Here is a 12,685-nt window from a genome sequence, read left to right as displayed (position 1 = left end):
GGAGGAGGCCCAAATTGCAGCAATCAGTTTGCCCCGGGCTGTCTCAGCTCAGGGCCCTGCCTGGAGTCAGGGGACTTGTGCTGATTCATGCTTTGAATGCAGCCCCACCTTTAGAGCTGGGCCCCAGGCCCTTGACCGGCCTCCTGGAACAGGTGAACAGGTATCATCCATTGTTACACCAGGCAGGGGCTTTATCCTGACTTCGCAGCAGGTCAGTGTCCTACCCAAATTCTGTTGTTTCTGATAAAATGTTACACTGATATATTTTTTAAAAAATCCATGTTAACTGCTTACTGAGTACTTTTCCTATGAAAACTACTAAACAGGTGGTTTTCTTCTATTAGGGAACAAATGACTCACACGCCACTCACTATTTCACATCTTTTTCTCATGGTCACATATCCATACTATTTCAATGGCTTTTTTTAAAGACTCAGTCCTGGTGGTTAACTTAAATTATTTCTTACTTCTATGACACATAGAATTTACTTCAGTACAGGCTCATCTGGACAGATTCAAATACAGAGGCTACCTTCCTCTGTGGGAGGAGCTTAAAATAGAACATTCCTCCAAACAGAAAACAGTTAAATGGTTAATGAAAATGAAGAATTTCAATTGGCTTCGAACATAGCCTAATGCAAAATAACCACCTCACAAATCACTTTCTCTTGTGTCTACTTATCAAAATATTTATAAAATGTGTTTGCACTGTCATACCTAACTAAGCCTCTTGGTATTTACTTTTTCAGTAGGATTCTCTGTCCTCACACAAAGTCTGATGTAAGGACCAAGTACTGACTTTTAGAAAGTGATCTCTCTCTCTCTCTCTCTTTCTCTCTCTTTCTCTCTCTCTCCCCTTCTTCCCTCCCTCTCATTCTGCTTTTGTCCCTGTCTTTTTTTAGATATCCAATGAAATCAGGGCAGATGGGTGACTAAAAGTATCACATAGCTTATTATTATAGATTGTAGATAATGAATTATACAGTCTGATAACTGTACCATGATATATGATCCTTTTTCTTTAAAAAAATGTATATATAAAACCTGAAGACAAAATTTTCCATTTAAAAGTAATATATCAGTAGGAAATGGAAAGTTCAATGAAGATTTGTGATCTTATAAGTTGTTTACATGGGAATAAGTAACTCCAGGGCATCCTGCAGCTCTCTGAAGTCAGAACAATCAAGGGGACATATCAGGCTTTAGAAAAACTCGTGACTTTAGAAGATAATCTTAATGTTGTGTGTGGATAGGAAGGGCCCCAAAGTGTGACAGAAAAGATGTCAAAAAAGAATAATCTATTACAAGGATGATCATAGTACGTAGGAAAAAGTAAGTGGCAGGCTTAAATTCATATAGATACTCTCCAGGGCTTTAGTAGGTCATGATTTCTCAGGGAGACCAACGTACCTGGTGATAGTGAGGGGTGCTTAGTCCTCTGCACTCTGGCCTCACTCAGAAATAGCCTGGGCCACTCGGACCCGTCCTAAAAGGGAGACAGTAAGTCACGGCCCTCCACGGTGTCCGTTCTGTGGATGTGGGAGGGGGTGAGTGCTGAGTCTGGGGATTGACGGGTGTGCTCTAAGCTTCTGATACACACTTTGTTATATATAGTTATATATCTATATATAGATATATATCTGTTATATAGATTTGCTTATGATATATACTCAAATTAAGATGAAGTGATACTGGATTAGAATGGGCGGTCACTCCTATGACTGGTGTCCTTATAAGGAGAGACAGATTTGGAGACAGAGAAACACAAGGAGAGGGAACACCAAGTGACAATGGAAGTGGAGATAGGGGTGATGTTGCCATAAGCCAAGGAATGCCAAGGATTTCTGGCTATCTCCAGAAGCTAGGGAGGAAGCATGGCCCTGCTGATATCTTGATTTCAAACTTTGAGACTTCAGAACTGTGAGACGATGTATTTCTTTTGTTGGAAGCTACCTGGTTTGTTGCACTTTGTTAGGGCAGCCCTAAGAAATGAATACAGTGATTTACATATATCCTCTAAGCTTCTCTTCTTTTGCAATCTGAGGTTTAAACAATTTGTCGTGAAAGGATAAAAAAATCTAAGGAAATTTGCTTCTTGGGAGGGTAGATTCCAGTAGCTTCTTCCATAATGATTAGATGAACAACATACGGTGGAATCTAGATAATATCTGACCAGGGCGATTTCAGGAAAAGAAAGAGAGCCAAGAATTCTGCCTGGGAGTCAGCAGGTGAAACAATCCAACTAGCCTGAAGCAGTAGGCAGTGACTTCCAGAAGCTGGGCTTCACTGTCCCATCCACCACAGGGGCCCAGGAAAGCCAGGTGGAAAGCCAGGGAAAGTTCAGCATAGGTGATTTGGAGGGGCTTAGACGTCCTGCTATCAGGTGTGTGTGTGGTAATAAAAACAGTCTCTGTGGCCCTGTGGGGCGTCCGTGAGCAGGAGGCATCGCTGTAACAAGGAGGGACTAATGTGAATGGCTGTGACTGAGCAGCAAGAAGGAAGGAGTTTTAGGGCAAGAGTGGGGCTCAGTTATAGTTTCCTGACAGTGTTCCCCAGCAAAGTTTTCCATTGTGAAATATTGCAGAGTAAAGAATTCCAAAACAATCACTGCAAGAAGCAAACCGCATCGTCTTGGTATCGCTTTTGCCTCCCCTGCTTCCTCTGATTTCCCCGCTGGCCTCCTTTCAGTCTGCTTAAATCAAGGGTGTCCATGCAGAATCTCAAGACAGAAATTCTGCTGGGAACATAATGGGAATGAATGTCCAGGAGGGGTCAGAGTACTCTCATATTCTTTGCTGCCCATCATTTTATTTCCTTAACCTCATAGAGAGATCTTTTTGTTAAAATACATGCATGGATTTCCTCCTGGCCTTGTCGACCCCAAGCCCAGGCAGTCGTGGTTCCCCATGAGGACAGCGTACCTTCTGAAGAAATGCACCCAGATCAGAATGGTATATGAGTCTGTCCTAGTCTGGCTCTAGAAAAGAAATGTTACAATAAATAGGTGGGTGGGATCTGCCCCACAGTCTCAAAACAACCAAAATAGCAGTGAAATCAAACTGAGGAAAACTTAACTTTATCACTATATATGAGGTCTGACAATTAAGTTTGCGAACTCATCCTAGAAAAAGTGCTACATACCTCATTGCTGAATATCACTATGGTCACCTTTGAAGTACTCCTCTTGGGAAGCTATGCACCGATGTCAGTGCCTAGTCCACCCTTTAAAGCAATTTGGGAACTCTTTTTCTGGAATGGCCATCAGTATTACATTTGATCAAGTATTACACTTGATGTCCCCAATGTCACCAAAATGTCTTCCTTTCAATATTTCCTTTATCTTCGGGTAAAGAAAGAAGTCACTGGGGGCCAGATCAGGTGAGTAGAGAGGGTGTTCCAATATAGTTATTTATTTACTGGCTAAAAGCTCCCTCACTGACAGTGCCGTGTGAGCTGGTGCCTTGGCATGACTTAAGAGCCATGAATTATGGGCGAAAGGTTCAGGTTGTCTAACTTTTTCACGTAGTTTTCTCAGCACTTCCAAAGAGTAAACTTGGTTAACTATTTGACTAGTTGGTACAAATTCATAATGAATAATCCCTCTGATATCGAAAAAGTTTAGCAACATCGTTGCAACAAAGTTCGTGACCTTAATTGCCAGACCTCGTATATACTTTTTCTTTACAAGGTTTGATACCTAATTCTCAGGAAAAAACTACGAAAAGGAAACTATGCAAATACTTGTTATTATTCTTAGTTTGTTACATACCGCAATTAGTCACTATAATTATATGGAAAAAGGTAAATCGGAGTTGGTCTTAGGGGAGGGTGACTTGGGCAGCCATTTTGTTGATTCATTTCCACTTTCCTTGCTCCGTTATTTTAAACAAACGTTCTCCAACAAAGCTTCATGACCACTGATTAGCATTTAATAGCATGTAAGCACGCAGTCCAGCAGAGACCACAGCGTTAATACGTGTCATTCCCACCTTCTTCGTGCTTTTCTAGTTCTTCCCATATTTGCACGAAGCAGAATAGAAGAGGAGGGAGCAAACCCATTTCCTGCCTGATGAAGTTGGCTCTGTCAGCCGAGTTCTCCCCTTCTTTCCACCCAAAGCCAATTCGTTACGTAAGGAGGCCCTTATGTCCCCTTTCTCAAAGAATCTTTTCTTAATATTTACACCAGCTCTTGATCCTTTCTTTCTCTACAACTTGAATCTTTGTTGCCCAGAATCTTTTCGCTAATTGAAAGTCATCTTTCAGTGTGACTAAAGGGGGTGAAGTAGATTATCTGACTACTTAAGACTCGAAAATGTGCTAACATAAGTTGAATTTATCTCTCAGGTAAATTATAACATATTTTAAGAAGTCATTTATTTTTTTCTAAACACAGATGTCTGTCCCCCCAACCTTCCTGCAGGAATTTCAGACCAGGTAGGAAGTGAGGGTCACGGGCTGTAGGGGCCTATTTTGGGGATTGTGGGAAGTTGTCAGGTGTCCTCAGATCCTTTCATGAGGCAGTTGCCCAGTCAATCTATTTCAAGGGATGGCCCTGATTTTATGGTGAGAAGCAATATGTGTTCCTACAGATAAATCAATCTTCTAACAGCAATAAATACTCTCTTTTGACATCCTAGGAGAGTTGCTTCAAATGAATCACAGTAAGCTATTTTTTCCCTTCTGGGCAGAATACTGTTTGCAGATATCTGCAAATTTGAGAAGAGAGCTTGTGTCCTAAATGAAACTATTCTGACAACAAAGAGAAAAAGGCAAACTGCACACATACATTCACAAAGAATCCCTTCAAGACTTCATTCTGTTTCAACTACCTGTGTTATAAATAATACCTGATGAAAATCTCACTAAAAATAAAAAAATAAAAAGTGCATCTGCTTCTATGTTAAACTTTAGTTAAATTGCCATTCCTGGAGTATATTCGTCTGTGGGGTGTGTGTGTGTGTGTGTGTGTGCTTTTGTGCCCTGTGTCTATGATGGATCAAAAAAATATTTACGTACAGATAACTAAAATTCCGTGCATATGCTTTGATGATTTTTAGATTTAACAGTTGCAATTAAACTATCTCATAAAAATGTTTAGAATTTTAATTTTTAATGTTACCAAGTTCCCAGCAACACAATTGTATTATTTATTGCAGCCAACACTTACCACGTTTACTGTATGTCAAGCTCTTTTCTAAGGTTTTATATTAACTCAGGTAATCATCTCAATAACACAAGGTGGGTCCGTTGACAGGTGCCAGGTTCACCAGCTCTAAGTAATGAGGCAGGGTCAGGCAGCCTGGCCCTGGAATGAATGAGTGCTCAGACACACTCTGCTATGGCTGCATTAAAAGTGCCCCGTCATTATAATTCCAAATAGTTTGCTCATCATGGCTTCTTGAGTGTTTGGATACTGAGTCGATGAAGAAGCAATTGCAGTAAATTTTGTAGTTATGCCATCCTTAAAAATCACTAACTACTGACCTTCATGTAGATGTTACAGTGCAAGTCTGGGCTTGTGCCAAAACAAACAAACAAAAAAAATTATGCTTTGCACCTAAGGCAATCATAAGATTAAAAGAAATAGCAAATCGATGTCCTTGCTTAAAAGTGAAGGGTAGCAGAATATACCACCACAAAATATATGCCACTTAAGTATATATTGATTATTTTGAGCTCTAGGCACTTGAAAAACAGCAATGCAGGGAGAGGCTTTCTCTGAACTCCCCTTATCTGACTAAAGACAGATACTCCAAGAGGAATTCAATTGTCATAAACCCCTCCCAGGAGTTTCATCAATCAGGTGAAATGCTTGTCACAGGAGAGGAGGCTAGATGTCAACACCAAACCCACACGTACTTTGTCACAGACCATCATACCTCCCATCAGTTCTTCTAAGGGCCCATTCATCTTTCCTAAAAATCATGTCCTCTCCCCTAAGAGGCTGACATCCCTCTCCCCTTTCCTGTGAAGGTGGTATTTAAGTTTAAATTCTAAGCCACCTTGGGGATTTACTTATTTTTCCCTGGGTATCTCCCACGCACACGTGAAGTACATGTGTTAAAAAAACTTCTGTTTGTTTTTCTCGTGTTAATCAGTCTTTTATTACAGGGGTCTCAGCTAAGAACCCAGAAGGGCAGAGGGGAAATTATTTTTCCCTCCCCTACAAAAGTCGTCCCTGGTCTGTGAGTGCCCTGGGACCACGAAGGTAAAAGTCTGTTCATGAACAAACTGGGTATTCCGGAGGTGACCGAATAGACCTCAGGACTCAGGAGAAAACAGGATGGGAGGTTTGTTTGCAGCCGATGACAGTCACTGATGACAGCATTAGTTTCCTTTTGTATACTTGAACAGTCTGAAAATGAAGCTTCAGACAAAACACCTTTCCCAAAAGGAGCCAATGCGCGCTAAGTGTACATGGGTATAGGGCATATGCTGTGAAGGACACCAGCCCTGGGCGTTTCCTTCAGCCCAGGGCTACCCTGACACAACCCACTCAAACCCGAAGGTACTCCAACTTAAGATTCATTCACCCATGTTTGCCACCAACTCCCCACACATCTGCTGCTGAGCAAAAACACCAAGTCATCCACTCACAGCTCACTCTCAGCAGTGACTTGGAATGAGGCACTGTTAGGCCATGTCGAAGTAAACTGAAAGGGTTTCCCAAGAAGAAAGCCTGCCCCGTTTTACCTAACAAGACCACACTTATTGGCACAATGCCCCCAGGGAACCCACCACTAACGTCATAACTCCAAGTTAGCAGGTTGAGTGAGGCACAATAAAAATGTCAGACTTCTGGGTTGCTCTTAGCAACATCTATTAATCTGAGCTTCTTCCCTCTTTTACTGAAGAACAGTAACCAAGTAAGAACTGGGGACATTCACTGGCATCAAGACTGCTCACAGTTTCTCCCTTTTCAGTGATTACTTATTTAAGTGCTTTAAAAGCACTGTTTCTTTCACTGTTTTTCAGGGCAAGATAGAAGGAGAGGTTGATTTTCCAATGATTGTTTAGACTTGGCATTTACACTTAGACTTTCCACTGCTCTCAAGTCTCAGGTTTGGGGCTTAAAGCGCTTTGGTACGGAGAGCAGCAGCTGTCCAGCCCTGACTGCGGATGTAGCTGCTGCAGGACTGGAAGAGAGAGGCAGGGCATGAGGACAAAGGCATTATCGGGAGCTGGGTCTCCTCTTTCCTCAATCAGTGTCAAGACTTTGCTCCTTTAGAACCTGGAGGCCCTAGAATGGCTGTACTGTGTAGGGAAAACTGTGCTGACAATACAGGTGCAACTCAAAAGAAATAAGATTATTTTTTATTTTGAAAAGTTGGGGGGTAGAGGGCGGAGGGCAATTTTATCCTTAAAAAAACAAACAAACAAACTTAAAACATTGTCTTTTCACAAAGTAAGTGGTCTGTAAGTTCCCTGACAGCACCAAGGTCCTGATTCTAAAGTGCGGGTGGGAAGCTTAAGTGCGAATGGTGTGGTCCCAGCATCGGAGAAGGTAGGGTGCCATCAGGAGGATTTACATTTTCCATTGGTGGGAGGGCAGGTGTGAGGAATTAAAGGACTCTCCTGCGGATAAAGCAAAACCTCCACAAAAATCAGGTTCTGTCGACCTAGACCTCCTATTGAGCTCTAAGGTAAAATAAAAAAAAAAAGAAGTAATCATACAGCGAAGTTTCCTTTCAATAAACAAATCTTTCCACGCTCTACTCAGCAGGTAGAAACACACTTTGTTGACTCCAAACATGAGACAAGATGAGCACAATGAATGGCTCACTAGTTCGAAGAACTAGTTCACTAGCTGCTTAACGCTCTCAATGAGGATTACTTCAGGAAATACACTGCGAGACGAAAACTTGGAGAGAACCTCCAGAATTAAGAAGGAATAGTGACAGAACATGGTTGCGACGTCCATGTCTTCTGCCTACCCTTCTGATGTAATCAAGGCCGCGTGTTTACCTCCAGCTCCTAGCAGACACAGATACTTTGCTGACACTTATTCACAGTTGAGGCAATTTTCATGTAAATGATGGTGCTGTTAACCTCCCAGGGTCATTCAGATGTTTTCTGAGAAACTGGTTGCTTTAAATTCTTTCTTAGAATGCCATGTGTTTCATTCGTTGTGTGTGTGGAACAGCTGACAAGCTGGGCATTCCAACAGCAGTTCCGTTAATTTCACTAAGCCCTGTCAGGAGACGTGAAGTGATGGGACTCAGAAGGCCAGCCCCAGCCCAGGGTTTTTCCTTCTTCCCGACCAGAAAAAGCAAAGCATGCTGTGTGGTTTTTGTAACTGGGCAAGTTTAGAAATATTTTTAAGCTTTCTGCATTGCCAAGTGTTTCAGAAAAAAAAACTCTTTTCTTTCTATTTCATGCCAAAAAAATGTTACCCCCTTAAATATTTGTTCCCATATCTGGCCACATGTCCAGGATTTCTTCTTTTCTAAGAATAAATAAGTTTTCTGGGGCATAAAAATGCCACTTGCTATCAGATTAAACATCTCTTTATATAGAAAAAGCATCTGAAACATTCCACCAGTGGGTCTAAGGAAGGATCCTTACTTAATATGATTTTTTTAAAGTAAATTTGATTAAATAGTTGGTCTTTGAATTCCTTTTGTGACTTTCAGTGGAAAGTTCAAGTTTATTTTACAACACTTTCAATTCTACTTTTTTTCTCACTGCCCTCACTGCCCACTGTTCCCTTTTACTAGAAAGCATTAAACAAGAATTAATTTGTCTTTGACCCAAAGAATACCTTGGAAATGATTCCAGTGCCAGGGAACCCTCTGTGTTCCATCCTCTATTTGCATATTTAGCTGGAGTCGGAAGGGTTCAGCTGTCAGGATTTCAAGAACTCTAGCATTAAAAAAGTGTGAATGTACAAATGAGCTGTCAAGTTTAATAGAAAGTGAATAATGCAGCCCTGAGCTGACTTGTTTCCATTCCTGGTGTCCTACTGATCTTGCTGTTAGGTAAAGCAAGACACATAGGAACACTGAAAAATAGCAATTTGTCAGGAGTTGGTTTGGTATTTTCTTTTTTACCAGCTAAAAATGGTAATTACGTTCACAAAGTCAAACAGCTAATAAATGGTCTTGGAGTCGAGAATACAGGACAAAACAATGTCATGCTTGAAGACGTAGTAATAGCGCTACAACTAAAATGTGATCAGTATTCATAGAGAAATAAATTGTACGGCATTTGCTCTCACAAAACCACTAACCACCTGGTAAAGTACACCACAGATTTAAAGCTTCACATCAGGCATCTTAATACTATATGGTTTTAGTTATGGATATTTCACGAATCATTATAAGTAAACCTACTTTAAGCAAAAAGCATTCTAAGCTGATGTATAATTTTATTGTTAGATGGTTAATTTTTAAAATCTGTGTGTGTTTGTTAGTGTGTAAAGGTGTGTGTGTGTGATCTGTATGTGATGGAGCTACGGTCCTTTATGAAAGCTTCCTTCTAAACTTTCCGACTTGCCAATCTTTGTCACTCTGTTTAAAATCTAAAAACACAAGCTTATTATATTTGGATAGCATATGAAGATGAGGACACGCAAATGTTTCAGAAAGAGCACAATGACAATACGATTCTGAAATGTCACAAAGTTGCTTCAGAATAAACCATGACTCTCTCAGTGATTAATGATATACTGAGAAACCGGAGGAAGTAGCAAATTGTTGTGGTTGTCTTCAACCCACTGTCATCCTGCCACAAGTCATGCCAAATAAAATTTCCATCCCTCTCCCAGCTTATTATCACATGGCTCTTTCCCCCTCATGCATGGGGAAGTAGTCATTTACATTTTGAAATGTCAGGCATCTCAGAACACTTACGTTTTGTTGAATGGAGTCTTCCATGGTAAACGATGAAACCCAGCTCAGGGAGCCCAAGACCTTCAAATCAGCATCGTGATGCACCCAAGCCAGAAATAATACCCTTCATTTGCTGCAATTGGGTTAGTATCAGTGCTATAAAAAATAGATGATGGAAAACCGAAGCCCTTGACAGAAATACAAGTCTGCCGTGTGTGTGGCTTCGATAGGACTGGAGCAGAGCAAAGAAATGCTCTTGTCAACACATTTAACTTGGGCTTCACCTGTGCTGGCAGCAGATGCACGCTGTCAGGGCACTGATTCATTTACATAAATGGCAGAGCTAAACACATGCACTCCTGTCAGGTGTCAACTGGCACAGAAACTTCAGCCTATGGAATATCACTGTGGAGTGGGCAGGCCAAGTGTTTTATGGTGCTTGGGTTTTCCTCTTTGCTTTTGCAAAGAAAAGTTGATGTACAACAAAAGAATGATCTGTGGCTTTGGCCTAAGGAAAGCTGGCGGTCAGTGAAATAAAGGCTTGAAGGTCACGGGGTCTGCACTGCAGCATGGAGTGATGCTGGAAAGCCAAAATGCAAAATAAGCACCACAGACCAGCTGTAACTGTTGTTACTGGTCCTGTGGCATAGAATCAGAGCCCGGAAATGTGCAGAGAAAGCCTAAGGAAAAATTGCAAAATGAGGACCTATGTCTGTACACTGTGAATACAGGAATGCATATGACATAAAAGCATTGAAGAGAAACATCATTTGAAAACTCTAACATTATGTAAGAGAACAAGAGGAGTCAAGAAGGAAAAAGACAGACAGAGTAAGAGCGAGAGATGCATGAAAAATACCTTTTGCTTCTCCAGTGCGATCACTGCTTTAGAACCAGATGGCAAGCCTGAGACCTGCCCTTCTTACCTGTAATACGCAGCCTTGCTATTGTGGGCTGAATCTATACAAACTGCACTAGAATCTATACAAACTGAAAATACATTTTTGTTTTTGTTATCTGCTTTATTTCTGGTCTCCGAAGGTGAACTGACCCAGCCACAAACCACACACTGGCCAGCTTACCTGAGCAAACTTTAATGCCTGGCCTTAGCGGTGATTCTTTAGATGCTCTTCACCTCCCACCCGACCCCGTCCTTGCCTGTGTTCGCTTGTCTTACCTCCTACATTTCAGAACCGGTGGAGTTTGCTGCGGCCTCGAGTCCTTCCAAGGTTGGAGGCCCTTCCCAATTGCCCCACTTGCCTTTCTCTGAAATGGGTCTCTCAGCTCCCTTGCATTACTTCTGATTTAACTTGCCCCACTGGCTTCTTTTCTCGGCTCGTTCGTGATGAAGATAACAACTTTTAGTTCTCAGGGGCCAGCCCAACTAAGAGTTTGGGTGTGGAGTTCAAATAACCCTTGAGAATCTTATCTTTCAATCCTGTCTGCTGGCATTTTAGGGCTACTCAATTCCTAAAGCAAGCGGTGAATAAAAATAAAACAAGACCAAGCCCACTGACCTATGTAACGGTAGCTCCTGTACACTGGCTGTGGGGACACATGGCCTGACTTTGCATCTTGTTCTCACCAGTGGTCGGCCACTTAATCTGGGACATTGCAAGATGGGGACAATAATAGTGCCCACTTTATAAGTTGTTCTTTCACTCACTCATACATTTGTTCATTCCTTCAGCAGATATTTATTGAGTACCTACTATCCTCCAGGCAACCAGAATCCACAAGAACCCAGAATAGATACAAGTCCATGCCCGTGTGGAGTTTATTATATTCCAGTGCAGTTTACTTTGAAGATTGACTAAGATAATCCACCTAAACCACTCACCTTATTGCCTTTGACACAGTAAATACTCAGGAGCTGTTAGCTATTACTACAATAACAATAAACTTTTAGCAAAGGTTTAAAAATTGGAGCTAAACATTTACCTGCTATAGTAAAAAAGAGAGAAAATAAGGAAATCAAGAAAGAGGAGTATTTGCTAAAATCATTCGTGAATCTGGCATGAAGTAGATTCCGAGTGTTTTCTCCTCCTTGATGTGTGCTAGCTATCTGAAGTGGCACTACACAGCTAGGAACATGTACTTATAAAATCCCTACCTATATACACCCCATCTGGACACCACCACACAGCTGTGCAACCGCTGGCAAGTGTCATCTCCCACCAGGAGCACAGTGGCAAGCAGCTCTGAGCTCTTTGGGCATGGTCGGTACCAGCTCCAGTTTCCTTAGGAGGGATCTCATTTACAGCCAGCTACGAAAGCACCCTTGATCTGAACCTGAGATGGCAAGATCAGACGGTGGGGAAGATTGAGGTTTTATACCGTTACTTTTCAAGAGACATGCTGTCCTTTTTAGTTACCATATTTTTACAATGATTTCCATTTATTGTTAGTCTTTGTGGCATCCAAGTAAGACAAGCTCATTTGACAGCATGCTGCTTCCAGGAAATCTGCAATTGATAAGTCTTTTGACCTCATTACATTGCGGCACAGCATGAAAATCTAGACTGTGGTAGCTCACTCTCTCCTGAATACCCACCAGACGCCTGATACACTGTTGATTTTGCAAATACTGCTCGACTTTCTCCCTAGGAGGATGGAGACAAGACCAATGATCCCTCAGTCAAATAGCCTCAAACCAGGCTGTGTGTCCTGCAATCGTTTATTCCACACTGTCTTTCACTCCCGAGGATGAAGGCAGAGAGTTCAACGTGTGATCTGTGATGACTGATTGATTGCATCATTTCAGTCTTCACACTCAATTGGTTAGAACTCGTTTCTTCACTTCACAGTCTACTCTACTACTTTGCACGCCCCTCTCCCAATCCCACAAATTCTGT

At 41.6% G+C, this 12,685-nt stretch overlaps 1 protein-coding gene across 19 annotated transcripts in view; it reads right to left on the bottom strand.

Annotated features, from left to right (window-relative positions):
• The window catches only part of SORBS2 (sorbin and SH3 domain containing 2), a 312,931-nt gene that overhangs the window by 125,548 nt on the left and 174,698 nt on the right, over positions 1-12,685 (bottom strand). For 2 of the 19 annotated variants that reach the window (XM_033103961.1, XM_033103971.1), the window contains exon 2: positions 2,922-2,977. The exons of the other annotated variants lie outside the window; for them this stretch is intronic. The gene's annotated coding sequence lies outside the window, so the exon portion shown is untranslated. The remainder of the gene's footprint in view (positions 1-2,921; positions 2,978-12,685) is intronic. 19 annotated transcript variants of the gene reach the window in all.

This window comes from Rhinolophus ferrumequinum, chromosome 4 (assembly GCF_004115265.2).
Source record: "Rhinolophus ferrumequinum isolate MPI-CBG mRhiFer1 chromosome 4, mRhiFer1_v1.p, whole genome shotgun sequence".
Lineage (NCBI taxonomy): Eukaryota > Metazoa > Chordata > Mammalia > Chiroptera > Rhinolophidae > Rhinolophus > Rhinolophus ferrumequinum.
The sequence above is the reverse complement of the archived record's forward strand: the minus strand, read 5'-3'. Positions and strand labels throughout refer to the sequence as shown.